At 36.6% G+C, this 5991-nt stretch overlaps 1 pseudogene; it reads right to left on the reverse strand.

Moving 5' to 3' along the window:
• Window positions 1-4869: 4869 nt before the first annotated feature.
• On the reverse strand, window positions 4870-5289 carry LOC115067849 (annotated as a pseudogene).
• Window positions 5290-5991: the final 702 nt, after the last annotated feature.

Consider the following 5991-nt stretch of genomic DNA (forward strand, 5'->3'; position numbering starts at 1 on the left):
CTTTTGTGCAGCCTCAAGTCAAATGTCTGGTATAACAATTTACATATCATCTCTTTTCTCCTGGATTCGGGATGTGATGCAACCTTAAATGCACTTAAAGTAACTGAAACAATAGCTGATCATGTGCTCAGCATCAATATGTTTAGTGTTCACCAAGGATTCATTGTTTCCCTGTGCAACTTGTGGGTGCCTCCTGGCTACAGTTCTCATTGAGGATGAAGAGTGCTGTAGGTAAGGGGATTCAATGAAAAATGATCATATCCTCTATACACAGGGATTGATGGGCTGCATTGACATGGAAGCACCCCTCAGTGGAGAGCCACTCAAGCATTTCAGAGAAGCTGGGAGAAGGAAAAATTGTCTGATTTTGCAGAAGAAATGGATGCCATAATCTAGATTCCACCCTGTGCTGCCACAGCAGCTAATTATGAACAGGTTAAACGTCCTCTGTGACCATTAGTAATCTATGCTAGTTGGCAAAGTGAGTTAAACAATAAATAGAACTATTTCTTTAAACTACAAAGTAAATAAGAAAGTATGTTTGAATTCTTCGATTTGCTAAATGAGAAATAACTTTTAATGTGCTAAAACTACTACATAAGATTCATGGACACATAGGACTATAGAAAATAGCAAATGTAGTAAAAGTCATTATAGTATGAACATCCTAATGACAAAGTGCCATAGAATTTAAATCGAAAAGGGTGAAAAATAGTATGCTATAAAAATTAAGACCTTTCCCAAGAGTAAACCTGTTAACAGCTCCAGTAGAACAGGTTTTGCGCACATATTGAAGTGAGCACCTACATACTCCGAGTACTCAACATATTGTCTATTTTGTAATAGGATATCTATTAGTGCTAATTAAAGGAAACAAGAGTATTTTAGGAAGTTTTATGAAAATAGGTTTTTCCAAGTTATAATTCTCTTTGTTTACCATGCAAAAAAACATCAAAAACCTCATGAAATTAAACGATGACATGAAATAAAGGGAAAGGAAGTGTATGTGATATGGAATTGCCAGATTGCTTTGGAGACCCCAATACTCAACTGGAATGGCTAAGTATATAATCTCACCATCTCAAAATGAACCTTTGATTGTAGATGATAGTCTCTTTAAAAGCCTTTAACACTCACTAAGAGTGATCTTGGAGCTCTGAAAAAAGATAGGGCTCATTCTAGGTCATTTCAGGGAGATTTTTCTTAGCACATAAGCCCAAGCATCAGTACGATGAGCTTTTTTTAAATATATATCAACCAGGAGACAGGTACTCCCTGACTTCTTGTCATCACACATTCTGCCCTTAACAACCCACATGTGCTCAGGAACAGATAGGGACTATAGTTTCATTAACCACAGGCAGACTCTAACCTCCTAAACTAAAGGGAGTCATTTTTTAAAATTTGTTCAATATTCAGAATAGCAACTGAGGAAAAATGGAAAAATATTACTGAGAAAAAGTTCATATAATAGAATGAGTGGAGGTATTCATGAATTAGAAGATGCAGTATAATTAAATGGGCACTAACTTCAAATTGATTTATAGATATAATAAAATTCCAATAAAATGACCTAGCAGAATTTTTCTTTTCTAGAAATTGACAAGTTAATTCTAAAATTGAAGTCCAAAAGTCAGTGTGGTAACGTGGGTAGGAGGCTGGACTCCCAAGTGAAAGTGAAATTGAAGTGCAAACAACCTGTATCAAGTAAAACAATTATTGAAACGGAGATGTTAGAAGACTGATAGTAACTGATTTCAAACTAAGACAGTTTAGTTGGTGAGAGGACAGACATACAAACCAGACTCCACAAATAGCTGCATGTATGAAGTCAAGTGATGTTTAGCACATATACTAATGTAATTTAATGAGGAAGAAAAGATATCTTTTAAACAACTGCTAAAGATACTGATATTCAAAAGATTCTAGGCTACTAACTATAGCTAAAACTATAACTTTTAAAAGAAAACCTAAAAGATTTTTTTGATCTTTCAATAGGTAAGAACTTGTAAGGAAAGACAAAAACGCATGAACAAACAGATAAATTAAAATTCATCAAAACTACACATACAGTTGTTGGACCAGGCAGCTCCAAATCCAGCTTTCTACTTGGTGCACCCTATGACCATTTCTCTGTGACAGTGGAAAGTGGGGTGTAGCCACTAGAGGGCGGTAGAGCAACGCTGAAGGATGACGGTAGCATGCACTTGTTGGAGTGAAAGAAATAAACGTAGACCAGGAACGCAAAAAACACTCCTCATACATATCTATTTAAATTAAATTTTAAACACTTAAAGTTTTAATTTTAAAATTAAATTAAATGAAAAATTTACTTTCTCAATCTTCAAGTCACATTTCAAGCATTCGTGTGGTTAGCCAATTGCTACCACAATTGCTACCGAATGAAACTAGGCAGAGACAAAGCATCACCTCCTTAATCACCAAAAATTCTATGGACAACATTGCTGAATGTCCTTTTAGTGTCACTAGACACATGGCTGTATACATTTGTATACAATGGAGTGTTGGTACATGCTTGTAATCCCAGCACTAGGGAAGTTGGGGTAAGAGGATCACTGTGTTTGAGGCCAGCCTAGAATACATAGCAAGAATCTGTTTTTTAAAAATTGTCAAATTGTGCATTCAGAACTAGTAAATTTTGTAATAAAAACCATGAATGAAAATATCATCAATATAAACTTAGCAAAGCAGTATTTGTCTTTGATTTGATTAAATAGTCATTAGTGAACTAGTCTAGGGTTTTAGAATTCTTTATCACTGAAACTGCAACATTAACAAAAGAAAAATCTTGCAAATGTCAGTGTCACCGTCCCTCCTTGCTTTCAGCAGAGGCGAGCAGTGCTGAGTGTTCAGTGTTCCACCGAACATCCCAGTTCTGAGTTTCCACTGTTAAACTAGGGTTTTCAGCTCTTTTCTTGCTTTAGAAAATTACCCATGTTCATCAGAGATTTCAACAATTTTAACCATTTTTTTCAATGCTGTTGTGAAATCCGATATGTCATCCATTTGATGATGTTCTTCTAGGGTAGTTTAAAGAATTGGGTAAACTATGTGGATGCATGACATGAAATCTTTCTATGTATCAAGTTCAACCACCAGATGCTGACAGACTATTTTTCTGAGAAATATGAGCAAAGCCATTGAGACACCTCTGTGTGGCAGCTGGGGGGCCAGAGCCCCCCCCTCATTGTTACTATTCTATTTACCAAATTGTATCCTGAGCATCTGAAAAGTACCTGTCACACAGCAAACTTCTGAGGAGTGACTCAGGTAGCAGGGAAGTCTTTTGTTGGTGCTGGTTTTGGAAGCACAATGTTTATCACTAGCACACAACTGAAATGAATAGAAAAATGCATAGCCATTATTTCTATTTTACTGAGACATTTTCCTCAAATTGATTTAGATTGAGTACCTGGCTAGTTTCTCAATTTCAAGCTCTATGTACTATGGCAAGGGCAGACTATATGACACATTCTAGGTTCTTAAATTAGCAAATAATAAGCTTATCTCTTTATATGTTGTTGAGCATTGAGGCTGACAGTCTGAAATACAACCATGGAAAATCCCTACCCTTCTTCCCAAAGTGCCCCATGGTTCATAGATCACTGTGCTTAAGTCAAATGATGCTTCTTCTCACAACTGATATTCCTAGGCCCACCTTACACACTTTAGCACAAGAATTATCATTTAAACAGATGTCCAAACCAGAAATCAAGAAATTATCAGATTGTCCCCTCTTTGATGCTTTCTAAAGACACAGATCTCCTCTCCCTCACTAGTGCATTTTACACAGGAAGGCCCCCAGTTGAGAACATAACAAGGCTGGAAGTGGATAGAAACAGGAAGAGCAGATAGAAAATTAGATTGTTAGGAAGATGGTGGCTCTTATGACACTTGTTAAAATTGTGGTGAAAATTTCTTAGAGGAAACAGTATGAAGCTCAGATTCTGAGAGTTTAAAGTAGTTGGAGTGATGTATCTTGGTGTCTTTGTCATTTGCCTTTCCTAAGGCGAAAATGCAAAGGCAGAGACTATACGATAATCATTCTCTCCCTCCCTCTCCTTCCCTCTCCCTCTCCCTCTCCCTCTCCCAGGGTAAGAATTTTTTGGTGGTAAAGATATATAATGTCAACTCCCAGGAAAGTCCAATTATACAATATCTAGTAACTTTACACTTACCATGTCTATTCCGTTCCCCATCTGGATGTCAAAGTTTGTTTCTGCAAATAAGATTTTCTCTTCTTTTCCCCCTTAAATACTTTTAATAATTCTACTTGCAATTAATTAGTATGGATAAAATTTTAAAAATCTTATAATAACAAGAGTTGGTGAGGACCTGAAAAATTAGAATCCTTTCTTTTATAGTTTAATGTATTTTAATAGCAAACTTACAAGAACAGCACAGAAGACAGACAACATTAAAGACATATTTGCATGTAGGAAACTCAGAAAAGTATAGTGAATGAATGGAATCTACTATAAGATTAAAATGCTAAAAACACCATTTAGTTGCCATCAATAAGAAATTTACATATTTAAGAATCCAAATGCTGACATAGTCCAGAAAATTTTAACAGATTTATTCATAATTGTTATATAATGTTGTACTCTTGAAACTTGTTCACTGAAACATTTTGACTTGCATTAATGCTTCCCATCCCACTTTTATATTAAAAATTCACATACAAATGAGAATGAAAAATTGCCAATACCTGCTTTCTGTCCCTATTTTTCATCTCACAGTCATATACTTAGGTACATTTGATCCCATGGATAAAAATATCCAACATTCAGAACTACGTTAACAGGAAGAAGAGGGGGAAATTTTTTTAGAATGAAATGTTTCCTCTCATAGTGCATTCTTAACACGTTCATGTATGCGGTGTGCTAGCTGGGTATCTTTTGGCATATTTCTTACACATTGAGCATGGATAGCACACAGGTTGGTAGCTTCAAAAACACTAACTAGATAGGCCTCATTTGCCTCCTGCAAAGCACCAGTAGCTGCACTCTGGAAGTGCAGATATATTTTGATGTCCTGAGCAATTTCTCACACCAGACATTAGAAGGATAGTTTGCGAATTATAAGTTCAGTGGACTTCTGATAGTGTCTAATTTCATGGAGTGCCACAGTACCAGGCCTGTAGCAATGAGGTTTCTTCACCCCTCCAGTAGAGGGTGCACTCTTGTGATCAGCTTTTGTAGCCCATTGTTTTCTGGGTGCTTTACCACCAGTGGATTTGCAAGCAATGTGCTTTGTATGAGTCATGGCCCAGACACCTCCTTATTGATCATCCTTTGGCTGGAGCTCCACGAGTGAGAGGCATGGTGTTAGAGACCTGGCAGCCAAAAATTAGAGCCCTTGAATGCTACCTGGGAGAATATAAAATAGCATATCCAATTTGGAAAATAACCTGCCAGTTCTTCAAGTGATTTAATGCATATAGCTTTGAAATTCCATGCCTGGGTTTATACCCAAGAGAACTGAAAACATGTCCACAAAGAAACATATACATAAACATTTATGGCAACATCAATTATAAGAGCCAAAATGTGGAAGCAATTTAAATGCCCATGAATGGACAAGTGGATAAACAAAATATAGTACATCAGAAAAGTCATATTATTTGATTGTAAAAGTAAGACAATAATACACAGTACATCCTACAATATGGCAAAGCTTGAAAACATTCTAAGTGAAAAGATGCCAGTCAGAAAAGACCACATTATTTTATGGTTCCATTCCCATGAAATGGGAAGATTTGTAGATAGTACATACTTAGTGGGTGTTTAGGACATACTGTCCCTGGTGTTCCAGAAAGCTGCACATGAGCATCAGACTCCTACATGTCTTCTGCTGGGAATATGCTTCACAATGGTCTTTTCATTTCAAAGTCTGCCAGGTAAAGGCCTGGTCATTCTCCAGTTATTTCCACCAGCCATCTCTGTGGAACCTTCGCTCAACTGTCCA

Source organism: Nannospalax galili, unplaced genomic scaffold (genome assembly GCF_000622305.1).
Source record: "Nannospalax galili isolate Female #2095 unplaced genomic scaffold, S.galili_v1.0 scaffold787, whole genome shotgun sequence".
In the NCBI taxonomy this organism is placed as follows: domain Eukaryota; kingdom Metazoa; phylum Chordata; class Mammalia; order Rodentia; family Spalacidae; genus Nannospalax; species Nannospalax galili.